Below are 23,480 nucleotides of genomic sequence, written 5' to 3' on the forward strand. Positions count from 1 at the left end.
AACTCCAGCTAGTGAAAAAAATCAGCATTATTAATTGGTACACCTAGTAATTTGCCAATTCTGGGTGGATGTTATTTGATTCAGCTATTCCTTCTATCTGCTCTGTGAGAAAACATAGGACCTGTCCGTGTAATTGGCACTCCTTTGTCTCCCCCTGGACAAACTTTTTAGGTGCCCATATCTGGGGAGGCTGGAGTCTCGGTGTTCACACGTTCACAGCTGAGGCAGCTAGTCCCTGGGCTTTGTGGTGGTAGGGTCCCAGGAGGTATCCAAGGCCTCCCTGGTTGGAGGTAAGGCTGGGCTTCTGATCACAGCCGCTCTCCCCTTCAAGATGGCGTGGTTTCTGCGGCAGAGTGGGCTTCTCCGGGAGAGATTTCAGTAGTAATAGAGGCTGCCGGGCCAGGGGAGCCTGGTCTCCAGTCCCCAACAGTCCTTTGAAATATAGCTGCCTCTCACTCACAAATACAGATACTCCCCTCTTGTCCACACACTCTCCTTTTGCTCTGTCACTCACACACTATCTTGTAGCCTGCCATCCCTTCAGCTGCCATCTTGGATCCTCAGACACATTCTTGACACCAAAGTGCACATTGTCTCCAGAAAGTACTTCAATTAAAGCTTCATGGTATATTTCAACAGGCTACTTAATTTGTAGCATTGACTGGAAAAAAGGTGACCACATGCTGTGTTTGAGAATACCAATCTCTAGTAGGCCCACAGGGACATTACCAATATCACCAGTTTTGTAGACATTCTAGAAGAAGAAACCTAAGTAGTTGTCAGTTGGATGAACTGGTGGCAGGATGTAATCCAGATCCTTAAGCAGCATGGTTCCAATGTCATTGCTGCTATTAAAGGTGACTTTCCACACTTGAACCCGGGTATGCCTTACTTGGCTCTAACATGTTTTCACTGTTCTATGCAAAAATTAGCACAAATGCTACTGTAGTCAATTTTCTTAATGTAGGTGATGACTTCTTCAATGATTTCCTCATTCTCTCTCTAGTTGAAGGGTGGCTCAGGGAATCCATTTTGTTAAGTGCAACAATTAGTTGTTCCACAACCAGTGTGTAAGCCAGAAGGGCATGCTCACAGGTCTGCCCATTCTTGGAGATACCTGCCTCAAATTCCCCAACACCAGCAGGAACAAACAGGGCAGCAGGGTCAGCCTGAGAAGTGCTTATAATCATCCTACATAATATAAGGGTAATATGCAAATTGAGTCTAACAGCAGAATGACTGGTTGCTATGACATGCACTGACCACCAGGGGGCAGACGCTCAACTCAAGAGCTGCCCCCTGGTGGTCAGTGTGCTCCCACAGGGGGAGCTCCACTCAGCCACAAGCTGGGCTGATGGCTGCAAGCACAGTGGTGGTGGTGGGAGCCTCTCTGGCCTCCATGGCAGTGCTAAGGATGTTTGACTGCAGCTTAGGCCCACTCCCCTTGGGAAGCGGGTCTAAGTTGTCAGTCAGACATTTCCTGAGGGCTCTTGGGCTGCCAGAGGGATGTTTGACTGCTAGTTTAGGCCTGGTCCCCTGGGGAGTTGGCCTAATCTTGCAGGTGGACATTCCCCGAGGGCTCCTGGACTGTGAGAGGGCACAGGCCGGGCTGAGGGAAACCCCCTAGTGCACAAATTTTCATGCACCAGGCCTCTAGTGTTTTTTCATAATGTCTGAGTGTCCTGGGGTGCCAGTTGTTAGGATTTTAAGCTGGTGATGCCATGGCTGTGGGCTGTGAAAAAATTTACAACTGAGAGAAGAGATGCAGAGAGGAAGTTTATTTTACTTTTCCTAAAGGGAAAGGGCAGGTGCATTGGTAATCAATACAAAGGAAAGAAACAAAAAGCAGCTCCTCCTTTTAAAGCCTTGGCTGTTGTTGCTAGGTGACAAGGAAGAGAGGAGGATTGGGGGGCTGAAATTGAGTAGTCATCAGGGGATTGTCTATGTTAGTTCTTCCAGAGACTGTCCAGGCAGGGGCAGATGTCCTAGGGAGGTGTCTTATCAGTATTTTTCCAAAGCTTGTGAAACATTCTTAGAGTAAAAGTTATGAAGAGTACAAAAGAGGCTTATTTGAAGGGGAGAGGGAAGGAAACTTTCTACTAATAATCCCCGAGTTGTAAAACCAGCAGGGAGGAGAGGTATGTATGCAAGAATGTATCCTTGAGAGTAACTTATCTTGTTTTGCAGTTTGAACACAGGGGCTGTTTGAAACAGGGGAGCTGACAATCTTGGGGTTTAATTACTAGGTGCTTCTCGTAAATTGTGGAAAGCTACAGTAAAGGTAAAAAAAAAAAAAGGCCTTTTTCTATTCTAATATCAGAGATGGTCCCATAATACTTACTGGTCTCAAATTTCCATAAGGAGATAACAATAGTTATATCGCATTCATGTTTAGCTTTTAGTATATCCAAGACTCAGGCATGCAGGAAGAAACTCTCTCTCATCTCAGAAGCATCCTATAAATATTTTGATGGTCCTTTTGTTAATATCACGACATTTGTAGATCAGATAGCCAGTAATGGTGGACTTACCTAAATATACATATCCAGTGATGTAGATGTTAATATGAATCTTCCCCTTCCCCCTCCCCACACACACATTTTGGCTTAAATTTAGCAATGTTTTTCATAGGCATCTATGTTCTGGAGGTAAACCCAGTGCAAAAAACTACACTAAAATTATTTATGGAGGATTTCCCCCTATTGATTGTGTTTAACAACATAGATAACTCCAGTATAAACATTTAATCATAGTCTTATTTGGGGGAATTTTAGTTAGGGAATTTGTAATTATTTATGCTGTCATCAATTCTGTGTTAAATATTTTTGATGCATCTTTGAATAATCTTTGCTTGCATTTTTAAGTTATTTCCCTATTATAGTATCTATGTGAAGTTAATTGCAATCCACATTCTTGGAGGTGGGCTGTATTGTATACCCAAGATCACAGAATTTACTTTTTTCCTTTCTTGAAAAACCAAAGTAAATATGCTGGTGCCCCTGAAGGAACAGAATTCTTCATAATATTCTTTCACTTTTAAGATTCCATTATTCTATGACTGTTGGCTAGTCTTAGAACTTTTAAAAAATGTCATATATATATATATATATATATGGAATATGCAAGTATATCTACACTATAATGTGGATATTACAACTTAGGCTAGGATCCTACAGAAAATAATTAAAATTTAAATGTTCTTGGAAATTGGATACATTATTAAGCTTGCTATTTTAATTGATATCTTTAGTATAATTCACAGAGGAAGAATAAGAACAAAACAGTTTTGGGGAGAGTAAGGAGAACTTGAATATGAGCTGATATAATTATTTCAGTCAGATTTTATAAATGTAATTGAATAAGGCATGCATTATAAGGTAACAAAGTCAATAACATGTGTTCATCATTTCAAATCAAGCTGTAAAAGACAATATGAAGTGATTTTCCCAGTGTAGTTCATTTGGTTCCAGTCTCAACTGCTATGGTGGTGAGATTCATTTAAATCTTATTATTGATCTAGAAAAGGCAGAATTTGGATAGGTTCCAGAGGAAATGAAAATTTTCAATGTATGATTAGATCATTGACTGGGAAACACTGAACTCATTGAGGTTATTGCATTTGGAGCAGACTAAGGGGCGACTTAATGTCAGTTTCTGACTGTATAGGTGAGACTATGGTATAATTAACTGTGTGTAACTGATGTCAGCTTCCATGAAGGAAAAGGCACAGTTACACTAGTATAGATTTGCTCTGGTCATTGAGAAGATACAATAGGTTAGGAGACAGTTGCAATCTTTTATATACTCTAGGATGCTCTATAGTTGGGAGAAAGAAGGCTCATAGTTTACTAGGAGAGGCCCCATGAAATGGATGAAAATTTCAGAACAGAACAGTGTAGAGAGAGGAGGGGAAATCTGTCTCCTGGTCATACAAGTTTTAGTTGGTACCACAAATAATGTTGAGGAAACCATTCCCTCATGAAAAGCAAAACTCGAAATACTGAGTCCTATCCCATCCTGTTTGTCCTTTATAATTGGTTTGTGGGCCTTTAAATATGGGCCATTGTCTTCTCTGCTATTCTATACTTATTGCACATCGACAGGAATTGAATTGCAACAATTCTCTTTGTTTATATAGATAGCATCTGTCAACTGCAGCATGACACTTTAATCTACTATGAATGCAAATACTTATGCCTGAAAGTTACATTGATTTAGAAGGAAGGTCTACTTTCCTCCAGTGTAACACATTACTCCTTTGGCATATGTTAAGCACTTTTGAGAATTTCTTTTGGTCATTAGATCAGTAATACACTATTTGGAATCTCTGAAGAGCAGATAGGAAAGCTACACAATATATAGTAAATTAGAACAGTGATATTATTGGGTTAAATATAACTTAATTATTCAGTTACTTGAGGCTACATAGTAATTGAACCATATCTTTTGATAATGTTCTTATAGACTCTGGGAATAACCAAATTTAGAATGATGTGCTGTCATGCCATTTCTTAGAAACATGTTCTTTGTTGTCCTTGGTGACTGGTTAGCCATGCCTCGGAGAATTTTGTTTGTGTAAATGTTATTAATTATTTTACTTTAAACATGATAAAAGTGCTTTTTAAAAAATTCAGATTAAGCCTAAAACAAAGCCAGACATAATATGCAGACATAATATGAGATTCAGAGCCACAAAGGGTTTGTTTCAAGAGCAAAACTATTTCTGTGAAGTTAAAACGCATATCTGAAGTTTATAACTTAGTTAAATGATCAAGTATTTGTAAAGTAACTATGGTGCAAATGTGATTAAACATTTTTGTAGAGATTCTCAGACATTTTGTATCAGAGAAAGTTAGGTTTAAAGATAGTCACATGTTGAAAATGGAGTGCTTGTCTTTCCATAGCTGCCATTCCAAGTCTCACTGCATAATTATACTCTAGTATAATCATGTTCCCTAGAGGACTTGGTTTAACAATGTCTATCTCACATCTAGATTTATTTCCCACAGTCTTGTGAGCCCTGGGGACCTTAGGTAATCACCGATTTAATATTATGCCAGACATCCCACCATAGCATTTGTGTTGTATTACTAAAGACAACTGATATTTCCCCAGAGTTTGGGGTTTTCCAAGAAAATAAACATAATTTTTTAATCTCTCTTTCCAGGAACTATTTCTTCAATTAGATACATTGTCAACAGGTGCATAGCGATATCTGTATAATAAATTCCTGGTCCAAATTAACAAATATGGTTATAGTCATGGTTAACATGAACTAGTGTTAGAACTACCACATCTCATTTGCAAGTTAATAAATACAGTAAAAAAATTCATCTTAAGAAAACAAATTATAACCATGAGCCAAAATATAATGAACAGTGATAGTGTTTTAAGGACAAGACTTGAAAAAATATAACTGTGTAGTTTCTTATTAATCATCACATTAATAATTACTGCTAAAAATAATTCTGGTTTTACCTCCGAGGTTGGGTAAGATAATTAACCCTCAGAATTTTATTAGTGTGAAAAAGCCATTAGTGTGAAGACAGTGTTCTGATACTTTGGGGCTTTGCGTGGTTTCCTTACTCCTTTAAATCATCTCGTTAAGCAAATTGGTACTCAATATTCTCATGTTCTTGCTTTTCAGGGGGAAAAATCCATGTAGACTTCCCAATTTATATCATCTGATTATGCAAAGTATAAAATGAGAGGGAACTTTAAGGTATGTTTTCCAAACAGGGAATCATCAGTTCCATGTCATTCATCCTGTCCCTGTTCCTCATTCTTAAGAATCAATATTGGAAGAACCTAAAGGGTATAATGCTAAGTGAAATATGCTAAGTGAAATAACTCAGGCAGAGGAAGACAAATAGGTATGGTTTCACTTACATGTAGAATTTAAAAATGAAACAAAACAAACAAATAAACAATACAAAAACAGACTCATAGAAACAAAGACCAGAAGAGAGGGGATAGGGGATGAATAAAAAAGGGAAGGAAAATATAGTCCACAATATTGTGTAAGTTTGCATGGTGATAAATGATTATTAGAATTAATGGGGTGATCACATTAAAAGGTATAAAAATGTCAAATCACTATATTGTACACCTGAAAGTAATACAACCAATATAAATTGTATACTAACTATACTTAAATAAAAAATAAATTAAAAAATACTGGCACAGAATTAAATATAACATTTTTTATAGATTAAATTAATTATGCTTAAAAATAATTAATATTGTTGTGAATAAGGTATTTAAGGGTCCAAATTCATACCTTTAATGTTAGTATTAGATTTAATTTTCCATTTCTAGCCAAAGATTGTAGGAAGGGATATTTCCTTCTCTTCTTCATAGTACATTTTTATCAAGAAATGAAATGTGTATTTCACTTTCCAGTCATATTTTAGGGCCTACTTCAAGTTCTATTTCTTGAAGAGTTCCTTGATAACTCTAGCATGGTATATTCCCTGTTCTGAAATGCAATTTTTTTATTACTGTCATTATGCATTTGGGATGCTGACTACCAGCAGTTCTCTATCCTCTTTTTGAATCCTTAAATATGCATATGAAAGTTAAATATTGAAAGGTGACTTTTATGTTGAAAGGATGAGATGCACTTTTGTTCCCAGTGTGTTAAATACATTATAAAATCTCGTTACACCTTACATTTTAGCTATAACATCCATTGATACTTACTCAGACTTCCTTGTTCTTTTAAATTTCATTCTTTGTAGGTATATTTGAACATATAATTGATCAGGTAAGGTCCAATAAGTATCTAATTGAGCTTTGGTATACTTATTGTCACTCTTATTATTTCAATTGTATTAAACTTATAAAATGACTGGTAACAGTATTTTCACTTCAATTGAAAAAGTAGTTTTATACCATCTTACTAGATAACTAAGATGCAATTATTTATTCTTGACTTATTAAAGCTCTAATACAAATTACTGCTTTTATTCCAGACACGATGTTACTTGAACTTCAGGACCTCTATTTTTTTTATTTTTTTAAAATATTTTTTGATTTTTACAGAGAGGAAGAGAGAGGGATAGAGAGTTAGAAACATCGATGAGAGAGAAACATCGATCAGCTGCCTCCTGCACACTCCCCACTGGGGATGTGCCCGCAACCAAGGTACATGCCCTTGACCGGAATCGAACCTGGGACTCTTCAGTCTGCAGGCCGATGCTCTATCCACTGAGCCAAACCAGTTAGGGCAACTTCAGGACCTTTAAACACTATTTATTTATTCTTGCCTTTTGAGAAATTTTTGTTCAGTATTTCAATTACATATGTTATAACTTAAAATGCATTAATTACAATTTTTTATAGTCAATAGTTCCTAAAATGACCCAATAACATTTTTAAAAAATATATATTTTATTGATTTTTTACAGAGAGGAAGGGAGAAAAATAGAGAGTTAGAAACATTGATGAGAGAGGAACATCGATCAGCTGCCTCCTGCACACCCCCACACCGGGGATGTGCCTTCAACCAAGGTACATGCCCTTGACCAGAATCGAACCTGGAACCCTTGAGACCGCAGGCCAATGCTCTATCCACTGAGCCAAAGAGGTCAGGGCAACATTTTTATTTCTCTCATTTTTATTTCTTTCTCTTGTCAAGTTTTCAACTGGAAAGGATTTCAATTTGAGTGCAGAATTCCCTTTAGTTTTTCTTTAATGTAGATCTACTAAACATTCTCTCAAATTTTTACCTGAAAATGGCTTTATTTTACCTTTATTTCAAAATAAATTTTATTGTATATAAAATTTTAAGTTGGCAGTTATATTTTTTGGCAGTTAAAACGTTATTATTTTGTCCTGGCTTGTGTCAGTTCTTTTGAGAATTCAGATGCCAGTTTTACTTCTTTAAAGGTAATATTATTTTTATCCTTGTCACTTCTTAGGATTTCCTTTTTCTCCGTGATATTCAGCATTGTTACTGTGATGTGCCTACATGTGGTTTTCTTGGTGTTTTTCTTCCTTCGAATTGAGCTTCTCCTCATTGGAATTCTTTGGGTTGATGTCTTTTATCAGTTTTAGAAAATACTCCACCACTATCTCATCAAATATTTTTTTCTGCCCCATTCTCTTTCTTCTCTCCTTATAGGACTCCAACTGTATGTGTCTTTGGTATATTCCCCTGTATCTGTCTCACTTGTCCAATGTTTTCCATTTCACTAATCACATGTCTGCAATCTGCTTTATCCCCATTTTATATGATCCATATATATATATATATATATATATATATATATATATATATATATATATATATACACTAGAGGCCCGATGCACAAAATTCTTGCAAGAGTAGGCCTTCTTTCCCCCAGCTGCAGGCACCAGCTTCCCACCAGCACCTGGGATCCGGGCTTCCCTCCAGCTGCTGGCACCTGGGACCTGGGCTTCCCTTGCAGCCCCGGCTTCATCCAGAAGGTCATCCGGAAGAACTAGAGGCCTGGTGCATGAATTCATGCATGGGTGGGGTCCCTTGGGGTGGTCTGTGGAGACAGGCCTCAGCTTGCGCCCCCAGCCTCACAGTCCCACAGCCCCACCTGGCACCCAGCCTTGGCCTGGTGCTGCCCCCTCAGCTGCTCCACCATCCCATCTGCAGGGTGATCAATTGGGGCTGCCCCCCCCCACCCACCCAGCTCCCTCAGCTCTTGGGAGCTGGGTGGCAGCCCTTCCCCCCCACTGCCACCACTGGTCACCATCTGCAGGGCGATCAGCGGGGTGATTAGCCCCCCGCTTGCACCCTCCTTGGCCTGGTGCTACCCACTCACCTGCTCCACTATCCCATTGTGGTCCCACTCTTGTCAAGGCCCATCAGGGCCGGCAGTGCCTCCACTGCCGCCCACTGCCAGCGCTGCATTGCCAACACCTGTCATGTTCTGTGTCACCCCCTGGTGGTCAAGTGCACATCATAGTGAGTAGTCGAACTCCCAGTCGAATGGCCACCCAAGGGGACAATTTGCATGTTAGGCTTTTATTATATAGATGTCCAATTCAAATACCAACTCTTTTATGTAGAAATATAGTTAAGCACCCACATCTTAGAATTATTATGCCTCTATTAAAATCCTTCCTCTATCTCTACTAGCTGTGTACTTTGGGGTATTGCCTTACTAGTATATATAAAATGATAAAAAGAATGCCTATCACTTTAGGTTGCTGTGAAGATTAAATAACAACTAACTAGAGATTGGCACCTGATAGTCTTTCAATAGTACATGTAAAATATAATTAGCATCATCATTATCTTTGTAATTCTTTTTAATTTTGAGTCTTATTTGCCATTTTAATCATATGTGCTCTGCTACTATCAAACTTTCTTAACTTGTGCATGTTTTCTAATGGCTTTAACATAATCTAAAAATTTAGTCTTTGGATTCATTGATGAACATTTAACTTTAATATAATTTAACATTTTTTTTATCAGGGATTGCACAAGTATTCATCATCATCATTATCATCATCATAATTTTAGCATCATCATTTGCAGGAACTAATACATAGAAAATGCTAGTTCTTGAATGAATGAATGAATGAATGAATGAATGAATGAATGAATGAAATAGTGAGGAGTAAAATATTTTTATATCTACTTAGCAAAATTATAAAACATACTACACAGTATATTCAACATCTGAGTTTACCTTTGTTTTAGTTTTATTCAGCTTGATATTGCTGCATTAATTATCCAGAACCAATAAGTGAGAAGAAAGGTTGACTTAATTCTTAAATGATGTATCAAAGCAAATGAAAGTCAAATGCCTTCATGGCTAATAGGAAGGTCAGTTTAGCATTAGTCAAATAAAAAAGAGTGATGGAGAATTGAATCACAATGCACACAATAGTTTAGGCATGACAAACTCAACAGAATCTTTGTCATAGTAGTAATACCATATCTGGGTTTTCAGTGGAAATTTATTTTCAACAAAACAGTATCATCTATCATATTACATATTGTTAATTTTGATTTCATTGGTCCATTGTATTTGTTTTATAAGCTTTTGTTTCTAAAATTATATAAGAATTAATAAATCTAAGAATTTATAAGTTCATAACATTCACATATAAAATATTTAAGTAACATAGTACAATAATTGTAGACTTGGAGTTTATAAGATTTGTTTTCCTTTAAAAGGAGACTATACCTTCCTTACTCAAATTTGTGTAAGTGCTATATGATCCAAGTACTTATTCAGTAGAACTTCATCTGAACACAGCTTGTTAGCCTATAGATTTGGATATATGTGACCCCTGAAACATTACAGCAACATGCCGAAGTCCACTATATCAGAGTTAGTCTGTGATGCTGGCATCAGTCCAGCTGGTACATTCTACTGCTGTGAGTACTTCACTCTATTTTTAGTAGTAATTTATTTGGCATTCAGATTGAGATTTTTCATAGGAATAACAAAATAGATTCAAGTCTTAAGCCACCCAATTCTCCTCCTAGGAGCCACCATGCAAAGATGCACACACAGTCTTGGGCCTGAGATGGTTGTAATTGCTGGTTCCTCTCCTCTCTGTTATGTTTGTATAACTTCTCTTGGACAAATAATGAGTAATTTTTTTTTCCTCCAACAACCAAGTCTCATAATTAGAATTTGCTACTTCTTTTAATACATTCAATTATCTGCTGATTCAAACATCTTCAGGTCAAATGCATTAGAAAACAGCTAATTATGCCCTTTCCCATGGGTAAGAAAATCTTTAAATTTAATTAAAATACCTTAACTCAACTGCACATTGGGTCTACTTCCCAATGGGTTTTCTACAGGGTGACTTAAAAAACCAAGCTCAATATTGAAATTAGCAGCAACTATTAGTTGTCATTTCTTCTTTTTTAAAATAAATTATTTTTATTTGAAGGATACTTTGATCATTAATTTAATTCTCTCAATTATGCTCTGCATTCACTCTTAAAAGCACAGGTTAATTAAGAAAGCTTGATTGGCAGTTTTAAAGTTGTTTACTTTCTTATTCTTTTTTTTTTTTTTTTTTTTTTTTTACCAGTAAAGCACCTTAAATGCACACTAACATTTCTCAGTCTCAATATTCTCTTTGACATACTAATCAACACATAAGCAAAGGTGGCAGAAAAAAATCTTAAAAGATGAGAGAAAAATGCTAAGCATCACATCTGAGCCATATATGGTTCAAATATACACCTTTTTTTCACTTTTATGTGAGAAAGTCACAAAAATATTTTCCTATTTCCCTTTCTAAATTGGAATAGAGAGAGCTGTCTTGGCTTAATATTTTCCAGGAGAGCATGAAAATCAAAGCAAATCATGTGTTCTTTCTTTAGTTTTATGAACTTTGTTGTTTTGCGTGTGTGTTTTACTTAGAACCCACTTTTTTTTTTATTATTAAAATTGGCCTTACATGAATAGAGGCATCCAGATGTTGAAAAAAGAAAAAAATCTGGAAAGAAGCAATTATGTGTTCTTCCTCTCATTCACTCCTTCTTTGCCCTTCTTCTTTCCATCCCCCTCCCTTTCTTTCCCTCTCTTCCCTCCTTCTCTTTCTTCTGCCTTCCATACTCTTTCCTCCTCCTCCTCCTCCTCCTCCTCCTCCTCCTCCTCCTCCTCCTCCTCCTCCTCCTCCTCCTCCTCCTCCTCCTCCTCCCCCTCCTCCTTCTTCATGACTTCTTTGAGATGGTTAGTTATGTAAGCGATATATTGATACGAGAAGGTGCCTGTGTGGGCCAAACCTGCCACTCCCATTTTTGCTTGTTTGAATCAGAGTGGCAGGAGAGTAATTAATGATACTAATTGTTCTTACTGATTCAATAAGCAGGGATTGGAGAGTCATTGGAGATCTTTGAATAGAAAAATCACATCAGGGAAGTAATCTTTTAGGCAGACTTACCTCTCAATGATGGGCAGGAAGAAGTAGAATTGCAGGGTGTAGACTGGGTAGAAGGATTTATGATTATCAGGCAAAAGGTGTCAAGGGTTTTGAAAAGTCCAGGACAGTGAAAATGAAAAGAAAGGACTTCATATTGAGAGACATTTGGGAAGAAGAATTAACCAGCAATAGATTGGATAAAGAAAACAATAGAGGAAAACCAAATATTGTTTTCAACTTTCAAGCCTGAATGACCAAGGAAAATGAAAGTATTATAAATGGGAGCTGATCAGATTTGGTAAAGAGGGTAAATAGGCATATTTATGCAATGTTATAAAGCTACTTCTATGTAAAAATGGCAAAATCAATTGGGGAAAATTAGAGAAATTGAGAAAAAACAAACAAACAAAAAGACACACTTTATGGGCTTGTTGACAAAAACTCCCTGAACTGCTTGGTACTTCACACATTAGTTTATCTGCATGTGTACTGTAATCTCTAGTCTGCATTTGTGTTCTTAGAAAACAATAATTTTAACGCAATAATGTGCTATTTATAATCCCTTATCTGTTTTCTAAGGGTGGTATATCCTAGTACCTAGAGAATCATTTACAAATTTAAAGATTTTATTAAAAGAGGGCTTGGCCTTATCTGGTTTAGCTTAGTGGATAGAGCATTGTCCTGTGGACTGAAGAGTCCTGGGTTCAAATTCTGTCAAGGGCTTGTACCTTGGTTGCAGGCCCCTTCCCTACTAAGGGTGTGCAGAATGCAGCTGATCAATTTTTCTAACTCTCTATCTCTCTCCCTTCCTCTCTGTAAAAATCAATAAAAAATGTATTAAAAAAAGAGGACTTGGGGTGCATTTTTGGAGGAGGGGAATGAGTAAGAAATGGCAAGGTGTTTAGAGAGGCGAGGGAGGAAGAAGGTGCATAGGACAGTGGGCAGGGAAGCTATGGAAGCTATTGTAAGGAGACAGAGGAAGTACTGGTAGTGAGTGGCAGGTGAGAGACCTTGGGGTTAGACATCACATCTAGTGATTAATTTGGGAGTGAAATACATGTGTTGTAATACAACTGTTCCATATATACCATCATAACTCCTATGGATTTTGAATATGTGCTTCTTATTACTCCAAGTGGTGTAAACTTTGTGTGTGAATAAAAAGTTTTATGAATCTTGCTCTATAGTTATAATAGAAGGGAACAAACATATGCTATAAGGGTTCAATCACATGTGTTGATGTTTGTGTGTGTGTGTGAGAGAGAGAGAGAGAGAGAGAGAGAGAGAGAGAGAGAGAGAATACGAAAATGAGTGTCCAGAGGAGTGATTTACTGAGGAGAATGTGGGGTTGTTGTCCATGTTGTCTGTTCAACAGAGAAGTTGGGAATCCTAAATGGGGAGTGCAGGAAGCGGTACAGACCTCAGGGGCAATGATGACTATAAGCCTTGCAGGGTGGGCTAGGCTTGCTGAAGAAGAGCTTAAGCAATTAAACACATGTACCTCCATGATCACAGGCAAATTCTATGATCACAAATTGGTGAAAGCTCTACCAAAGTGCCCAGCCTTCAAAGAAAACAATCCTATATAATAAAAGCCCAGCAATCAACATGGCAGAATGACCAGAATGACCAGAGACCAGAATGACTGCTGCCCCTCGCCCTGGCCGGCCCCACCCCCCAGCAGGGACTCCCACCTTGATCAGGGGCATGGCCAGCCTGAAAACCACCCATGGCCTCTCACCCTAGCCAGCTTCACCCCTTAGTGGGGACCCCCACCCCAGTAGAGGGTGTGGCCAGTTGCAAACCCCTCACCCTGCCTGGCCTTCTCCCCCCGCGGGGTCCCCCAACTAGATCAGGGGCATGGCTGGCCTGCAAACCGCCCACAGCCCCTTGCCCCAGATGGCCTGACCCCAGTGGGGATGCCCCCCCCCAATCGGGGTAGTGGCCAGCCTACAAACCTCTCATGGTCTCTGGCCCCGGCCAGTCCCACCCCCTAGTGGGGACCCCAACCCAATTGGGGGCCCTTATCAGGGCAGGATGGCTGGCTCCCACCTGTGCACTGAGCCTCTATCCTATATAATAAAAAGGTAATATGAAAATTGACCCTAACGGCAGAATAACCAGAATGGCTGCTTGACCAGTCACTATGAGGCACACTGACCACCTCTCAGTCCCTTTCCCTAGCCAGCAGTCTCCGATTGCCTGATGGCAAACAGGGAACCAGGGAAGGGTGGCAGGGGATGTGGGTGGCACCATGCCAAGGCCCCTGCCCCACCATTTGCCCCCCACACAGAGGGCAACCTATACACCAGTGGCGGGGGGCAGGGCTGGTGAGCAGGCAGAAGGGCCAACCTCTTGGTTCCTCCCCCTGGCCAGCAGGCTCCAATAACCTGATGGCAAATGGGAAACTAGGGGTGGGTGGTACTGAGGGGTGGGGCCAGCTGCGGGCACCTGGGGAAGATGGCCTTGATCGCAGGCCAGGTCTAGGCACCATACCTGCTCATGAATTTTATGCGCTGGGCCCTTAGTGACTATTTATAATACCTAATGTGCAAGGCAGAACATTAGTGTTAACAACGGTATGAGGTCAGTGCCTTTATCTCTATTTCACTAATGAAAAAGAACCTGCCAAAAGTCACACAATTGTCATTGGCAATGTCAGTATTTTAATCTAAAGCTCTCTGATTTCAACTCCTCATCTTTAACCATTATGTTTTTAGAAAACTATTTCTCAAAGCTGTTGTTGACTCTATGAAGTGAAGAATTGCTCAAACTAATCATACTGGTTGTGACCAGTTTGGGCATCTGCTCCCCTGGCTAACACTGCTGGAAACATACCGCACAATCTGGTTGGGTGTTAGGACAGGCTAGAGTCAGGGAGCAAATAGTGATGGTTTTATTATCACACCAGACATTTAACACATATTTTTCATTCCCTTAAAGAATTCCAAATGTTTCACCCTATATTTAAGCTACACTTCAAATAAGTTTAGCATCAAAGGGCTTTTATAATTTGATTTGACCTTATTAATTCAAATTTATTCAATTCATTTAAAAATCCATGGGCATTTTTATAGAGAGTTAGGCATAGGTCAGGCACTACAGTGGAAAGGAGAAACAAAGATGAAATAAACACATTTCTCCAGGGTCCCATTGTTGTTTGCTTTTAAAAGTAATATTCTAGGTCGTGGTTCTCAACCTCTTTTTGGCTATGCCCCACCTAAGCATCTCTAAAATCCTGATGATCCCCGCCCCCCGTGACATGTACTTCTTATTATTTAAAAAGTGAACTCCTATTCACATGGAGGAAGCCTAAAAGGCCATTAACTTAGTCTAAACAAGCTTCCAAAGAACATGACACCCATGAAAGAGAGAAATAAAAGAATGAAAGGACAGTTGGAGTACTGAGGAAGAAATCACTAAGAAATTGTTAAAAAAATAATAATATGAAGTGATATGAAAAAATAGCAAATAAAGTTTCAAAACATATAATAGAGAACTGAAATGCATAAATGTCACAATAAATATTTATATACTGTATATGAGGCCACTAGAACCATAAGAAATGAAAAAATTCATTGTTAATAATTCATTCTCGAATTGCTCCCCTTAAAAATCAAATTGCCCCCTGTGGGGTATATGCCCCACATTGGGAACCAGTGTTCTAGATGCTATATAGAGGGTATATTTCAAGTATGATCAAAACAGAGAAAAAATGATAAATTGCATGAAAATGTAGGATAAGGTAACACAGAATATGAAATTTGAGCTGGGTATTAAAATATGAGAAGTTTATCAGTCAGAGATGGGTAGATGGGCATTTCAAGGATCAGCAGAGCAAAAATTAGAGTGTGAAATCATACAGTATGTTCAAATCATTGCAAGGAGCTCAATACAGGATCAATCAATTATTTGCATGAAGGAAGACGGTAGAAGAGAAGGCTAGAAACAGTGTGGGGCCAGGTTTTGAAGGTCCTTGGATGCTGTTCTAAAGATTAAACAATAATTGTGGTTTGAGGTTTTTTTAATTAAAATTTATTTTATTTTTAGCATTCACTGTTAGGCATGTTTATAACAAAAACCTAGAGAGTTTTAATTTGCCCATGTTCCGTGGCTGTAGGGCAATCGCTTGTCCATACCACAGGAGAGGTCAGAGAGAAATTCTCTCATCTGTGTCTCCTAATAGAATTACTTTTGCATATCTTTAAATCTAAAATGAGTACTTATAATCTTATCTCCCAGGTTTTCTAGGAGGAAACAAATACATTAAACCATGAGTTTTAAGAAGGGGAATTTTATTTTGAAAAAGCTCACTCTGGCAGGGAATGTAAAGATGAATTGAGGAGATGGGACCTTTCTCCTTCCTTATATATTTTTAAATCCAGCCATCATTTGTGGTTTGTTATACTTCATTCAGTACACCAGTTCCTGCCACCAGCCTGGCTGTTTTCTAATGTTGTTCATTTTGCCTTCTTAGGGATAGAGCATTTCTCCCCCTTCCAAATCCAATATTCTCTCTCTTTAAGGCAGAAGCAAAGAGACCCCTCAATAGCATGTATTAGATCAGATTCTTCAGAAGCAACCCCTGTGACAAGGATTCCTGAGCAAGGGATTTACTAAGAAGTGTTTTCAGGGGAAAATGGCAAGAACAGGGAAGAGAAAAAAGCCTAACAAGGGTTCATGCCTCAGATTGAGCCTATAGGGAGATCTGGAGTGCAGACTACATCACAAGTGTCCTGCCTCCACACAAGGGGACTGGACGTTCATACTCCCACACCAGTCAATCATTGGCTGTGGGCTTCTCCCAGGAGGGAGGTGTGGGCAGTATACACTACCAGGCACTTGTGATTCTCTGCACTTGCAGGCAAAGCTGCTCCCCTGGCCCAGGGCCAGTCCTCTGAAGACAGTTCCAGATGGAAACCATTAGAAGTAAAGCACAGAGACTGGGTCAGATGCACAGAATGGGTAGAAAGTATTCTATGGGATCTGGATGGAAGAGCGGCAGGTTCTAGTAGAATAAGGAAGCATTGCTCCCCTGCTCCAGCCAGACTGGTTTATTCTCTAAAATTCTCTGGGAGTTATTTTGTCTGCCTCTCAGAGAGGGGACCTGTGCTTCTTTTGGGTGTTCCTTGGTACCTAGTCCACTACTTTGCACATAAAATGAAAGCATTTTTCCCCCCCAAGTAATGCTGAATCTAGATCACCTCTTTGAGATTCCTTGGTGATCAAAGAAATGACCAAACTTCAAGGAATACACTTACAGCATGAGTGTTTGCTAAGTGGGCTCATGGGCCCATTTCACTTCTAATGTGAAACCCATGCCATTCCTCAGAGTCTATAATAACTCCTAGAGTTCAAGAGTGTGAGGTAATGCATCCATCAATCCCAGTGTAGAACAATAGCAATGGAGACTAATTTAGTCAGCTGACAGCCACGCATCAAGGGACCCTTGGTGATTCCAAAATGCAGTTTGCCAGCATGGAACCCTTTCGAATGTAATAGCTCTCCCAAGTTAATGCACTGGAAACAGGCTCAATCAGAACACTTTAAAATGAAAAGTATAGTAGAAATTGACTGTCAGTTATGCGAGAAGAGACAGTAGGTCCTTTCCTTCTTTTACTTCTCTGTTTTTCATAGCAATCTAAGACATTTACATATAGAAAAAAGCCTTGGAAATTGTTTAACTAAAGCACCTTTCTGCCTATGCTGGTAGGAACAAAGTGATGCCTTTTGATTTTTTTAAGTTAAGTTTATTGGAGTGACATTGGGCAACACGATCATGTAGGTTTAGGTCTGGGGCTGTATGTTACAACATCTGTATAGTGCACTGCGTACCCACCACCCAAAGTCAAATCTCCTGCCACCATATATTAGGACCCATTCTTTTCCCCACTCCCACTGAACAAAAACAACAGACAGAAACACAAAGGAAAAGAACCAATGGAGGCACAGAGCTAGTAGTGATTTTTTAAAAATCCCAAATACAAAATGAATACATTATATTTACACATGTATTTCCTCTTTTATATCACTTTACTCTTTATGAGGGAAAAGAAAAAAGCTTGAAGAAAAGTGTTGCATATATATATATATATATATATATATATATATATATATATATGGTCTCCTCCCCTCCCATTTTTTTTTTTTTTTGCTTTCAAGATTAAAATAATAGAAACTCTCTTTTTGTTAAATAAAAAAGCCAATCAATAGCCATCAAGGCACATGTTATTGGCTAAAATGCCAAAGGGTAGATCAGCATATACCCTGTAGTCTAACATCATTTCATATTCCTTTATAACCTTTGCTTACCTTGACCTTTTTACATCTAGAGATCTGAGAGGTAGGCTTTTTAATACTTGTCCAAAATTTTCTGTTTGGAACATTGAGTGAGGGCTTCACGAGCCATTAAATACCTTGGATTAAATCTGCTTAATTTTCAGTCATTAAACCTAAAACACACACACACGGAAATACTGCATGTAAATATCAACTTTTCCTAACCAAAGCTGATCTCTCTACTTCCTTCTCCTTATCTACACTAATAAAAGACAAAGATGCTAACTGACCATACCTTTGCTACGCCAACCAGCCAATCAGAGTGACTATATGCAAATTAAGCCAACCAAGATGGCAGTTAATTTGCATATACCATCTGGGAGCGAAGCAAGCCAGGCGGCCGAAAACAAGCCAGGTGGCGGAGGCGGGAGTGAAACAAACTGGGCATCGGAGGGAAGCAGGGGCAAAACAAGCCAGGTCAGGCAGCGGAGGGAGGCGGGGGCGAAACAAGCTGAGCCAGGTGGCGAAGGGAGGCGGGGGCGAAAGAAGCCGGGTGGTGGAGACAGGAGCGAAGCCCACCTCAGAGGGTTTTGCTCCCTTCTCTGCTTCGCTCCAGCCGTAGAAAGCCCTATTCTTGCAGGAATCTTCCTTCAATGGGCCTCTAGTCCTATATAATAAAAGCCTAGGCAGTGTCACGTGTGATGTCATCACAAGATGGCCACCACAAGATGGCCAGCAGGGGAGGGCAGTTGTGGGTGATCAGGCTGGCAGGGGAGGGCAGTTGGAGGAAAACAGGCCTACAGGGGAGGGCAGTTGGAGGCGACCAGGCTGGCAGGGGAGCAGTTAAGTGTCATTCAGGCCAGCAGGAGAGCGGTTATGGGGTGATCAGGCTGGCAGGAAGAAGCAGTTAGGGGCAATCAGGCAGGCAGGCAGGCAGGCGAGCGGTAGGAGCCAGTAGTCCCGGATTGTGAGAGGGATTTCTGACTGCTGATTTAGGCCCTATCTCTGTGGGATTGGGCCTAAACTGGCAGTTGAACATTCCCCAAGGGGTCCCAGATTGGAGAGGGTGCAGGCTGGGCTGAGGGACACCACCCTCTGTGCACAAATTTCATGCCCTGGGCCTCTAGTACTATCATAAATTTCCATCATCCCTCAATCCTCTGTCTTTTAGTTGTTTTACCTCTCTGGAAATATCAGAAGCAAGGTTGAAGTATTCAGGGTTTTAGATTACAGCTAAATTTTGCACAGAATGCTATACAATTTGAGGTGAGTCACTGCTCTTTAGATGATGGGGGCTAGAGTATGAATAATTAGTAAAAATGACCAAGTTTGGCAGCAGAAAATGTCAGGGAGCAGAGAGCATAACAAAGGTATTTATGACAAACATCTTAGCACAAAGCAGAAAGAAAACAAAAAACAATTTGAGACCCAGTTTACTTTTCTTAATACAAGTCTAACATGAAATGATTATCTAAGATAAAGTGATGGTATTTCCAGTCATTTGTGCAAGGGATTACTATTATGTAGAAATATTTAGAAAAATTATTAATGTTTCTTATAATATTTACTAGAGGCCCGGTGCACAAAATTTGTGCACAGAGGGGGGGGGCTGTCCCTCAGCCTGGCCTGCACCCTCTCCAATCTGGGACCCCTCAGGGGATGTCCAACTGCCGGTTTAGGCTTGATCCCTGTGGGATGGGGCCTAAACCGGAATTTGGACATTCCTCTCACAATCCGGGACCACTGGCTCTTAGCCTGCCTGCCTGCCTGATTGCCCCTAACTGCTTCTGCCTGCCAGCCTGATCGCCCCCTAACCACTCCTTTGCCGGCCTGATTGATGCCTAACTGCTCCCCTGCCGGCCTGATTGCCCCCAACTGCCCTCCCCTGTCACCCTGGTTGCCCCTAACTACCCTCCCCTGCTGGCCTGATTGCCCACAACTGCACTCCCCTGCCACAGCCTGCCTCCTCCGCTGGGACCCGCCTCCTCCACACCATGCAGAGCCGCAGGACTCCCAGGCCTCACCGCATGGAGTGGCGGCCGGATCCCACCTCCGCTGTGCATGCAGCCATCTTGTGATGGTCATCTTGTGACGGCCATCTTGTGACAACGTGAGGGCATGACACCACCTAGGCTATTATTAGTATAGATTATTAGGCTCATATTAGTATCTTAATGCTATTCTATTTTAATGTGTTAGTTACTTGAATTACTTGTACCTCATTGCTTTAAGAGCAAATTCATTTCTTGCAGTCGCATCATCTCTTCATTTATTCACACAAGCATTTATTGAGCACTTTCTGCCTTCCAGGTGCAAGGTTATGAACTCTGGATTCAGTGATAAGAGGCACAGTCCCTCCTCTTAAGTTGTTCACAGTCTAGTCGACTGTGACAACCAGGGCTCTTAGTTGCAAGCCACAGATGCTATACTGTCTTAGTTAAGCAGGGAAATAATTTCATTAAAGAATATGAAGTAGTTGAAAGTATCACTCAGAAAGCTAGAGGATCAGATTCAAGTCTAAACAGCAAGAAACAATGTCCCAAATTACTGTTGGGGCAGCGAGGGCATCTATGTTGCAGGCACAAGCACAGACCCTGCGGCTTGCCCTGGAAACACATCTGGTAAGGACCCTGGAGGCTGCCACTTTCACTCCTACCTCTGCTGCCTGCCCTAAGTGACCTGATCTTGCTGCAGTTGCTGTCTTTATCACCTGGAAGAGTTCCTCAGTCTCTGCTTCTTTGCATTATTAGTCCTGGTTTAAAACCTCCTGTGGGTCTGTCAGCTGCTGAGCCCAGGCTGTGTGCCTGGGTCTAAGTAAAAGAGAAGCCAGGAAAGTGAATGCCTTACATTTTCAGTTTCCGTAGTGGAATTCTCCAAATGTAAGAATGTTATTGGCATACAGCACACCCACAGCGACAAATGTCCACTATAGTGCCTGGCTCACTGTGTACCCTTCTTTTCCTACTCACACAGCCTGCTCTGATAAGTGTGTGTCTATGAAGAGATGGGCTTCCATGATTCCCTCATAAGGGAACAATATTAATATAACACAGAAGTTGCATTGTTCCATTTACGACTTTTCTGTAGAAATGTTTTGTGTCATCGAGTAATAACTAGTGAATGCTCATACAGCTGAACATAGCAAGCCATAGAGAAGCCCAGTGCTATGCACGGTGCCTTTCACACTCCCCCTCCTGTTTTATGTTGGGCATGTTGTCTGCCCAACAAGTGCTCGCTGTGTGGCTCTGCCCGATCTTTGTGCGTTTCATTCTTGTCTTCATAGATCAGCAGGCTCAACCCTTTTTTATATATAACCCACTTAAAAAGAAGTAAATTTTAAGATAATATATAGCATTTATTAAGAATGATAACATCTTTAAAAAACTGAGCTAGAATAATTACTGTACCTGTTATTGGTCTGGTTACAAAATTGCATAGGCTTTGAGTGTTTGCCCAATCTATTTTTTTCTGTTAAGCCCTGTAATTATTTGTAAATGATTTGTAGGACATGAGGTTTTCAGGAACATGCAGAGCTGTTATAGTAGAAATACTTGAACTTTAAAAAGTGCTCTCATAAACATGATACAAAAATTTCACATACAAGCACAAACACACTTCCCCTCTTCCCAAGGGGAGTAAAATTCACAATTGTCAGTGCCAGCAACAAGCCAAGATCTCTGGGTGATGTTCATTCCCCTTTAGTCTGTCATAAATCTCACTGTAACATATAGACTAGATTGGAAAGTTCACTACCACTAGAACATGTATACAGAGTAGTGGGGAAAGGAAAAGGAAATAAAAATAAATTAATTAAAATATAATTATATATAACATGGGGGGAACAAATATAGAAAAGATCCATAATTTTCATCTTCAAAGTTGGTTTAAAGACAATAATTAGTCTTTAAATATATATATATAATATATTTATTTAAATATATATATTTATTTAAATATATTTATTTATTGAAATATATATATTTCAGAGAGGATTGGAGAGGAAGAGAGAGAGAGAAACATCAATGATGAGAGATAATCATTGATCAGCTACTCCTACACATTCCCCACCAGGCCTGCAACCTGGGCATGTGTCCTGACCAGGAATCAGACCAGGACTTTCTGGTTCAGAGGTTGACACTCAATTACTGAGAAACATCAGTCAGGCAAGACCATAATTAGTATTGATTTTTCTCTTTTATTAACAATTCTATATGCATTTTGCTTTCAGCCACCACCACTCTTGGTTCTGGTCCCCTGACCAAGCTGTTATTACTGAAGGGTCTGAGTGCTTTGTGGTGCTCCTGTACAGATTTGCTATTATCTTCCATTAAATTTTACCACGAAAAGGAGAATTATGGAGGATTTGATAAGTTCTATCCATCCTTCCCTCTTTCCCATTTTGCAGCTGCAATTTTATTAGTAGTCAGACCAGATAAGAGCTCCATGGTTGATGGAAAGATGTCATTATTAGGGGTTGAGAACTGTAATCGAAATTTATTGGGCAAGGGAAGCAAAAATTTTCAAGAGGATCATTAGTTCACTAGGTCTAATACTAAAATGAGACTCTCCCACTTTCAACCTTTGGTTCTAAGACCCATATGTTCTGGTGATTGGAAAAATAACATTATATCTTAGGTAATAGTTCAGAAAATTTGCTACTGGTGCAGTTCCCTAGTCTTTAACAGGATGTCCGATTGTTTTACATATCCAACTGTTTTTACAGAATGTAGTTCTAAGTCCATTATCTTTGCCTCTTTTCCTGCACAGTGAATATTCCTTAGAAATATGTTTGTTGTGCACTACAATGATAAATAAGGCATTGTGTGATTCCTCATGGTGATGCTATGAGCGCGATGAGCAGGGAAAGCCAAATAATCACCAGATAAATATGTGAATTGCCGTCCCTTCCATGAGGACAGGGATTGAGCATAATTGGCTGGCTCCCCTGAAATGGTACCCCATACTGGATACCTGCTGCTAACTGATTGATTAGTAGAAGTAAATAGGACAGCCTTGGGGAGGTGAGGTCCGTAATGTTGAGTTCCTGCATAACCTTTATCCTTGACACCAAGGCCACTTTGCTTTTGAGCCTGTTTAGCGGAAGTTGGAGTGTCTGTGGAAAGAAGCTGACTAATATGCACAAAGAGAGAATCTTGCTCACATGATAATTAGGAGTCTTCTCCACCAAGCAGGCCTTTTAATGCACATTTACAATGGAACCAACCCTCTCCCATTTTGAGCCCATTACAGGAGGTTCATCCATGCTTCATCAAAACTCTTTGACACCAATCTTCCAATTTTGTCATCTCAGAATGAAGAGTCTTCAC

The 23,480-nt window shown here is 39.8% G+C and overlaps 1 pseudogene; it reads right to left on the reverse strand.

Annotated features, from left to right (window-relative positions):
- Positions 1-517: 517 nt before the first annotated feature.
- Positions 518-1,190, reverse strand: LOC118676004 (annotated as a pseudogene).
- Between the last annotated feature and the right edge of the window lie 22,290 nt (positions 1,191-23,480).

The sequence above is a fragment of the Myotis myotis genome, unplaced genomic scaffold, assembly GCF_014108235.1.
Source record: "Myotis myotis isolate mMyoMyo1 unplaced genomic scaffold, mMyoMyo1.p scaffold_m19_p_1, whole genome shotgun sequence".
NCBI lineage: Eukaryota > Metazoa > Chordata > Mammalia > Chiroptera > Vespertilionidae > Myotis > Myotis myotis.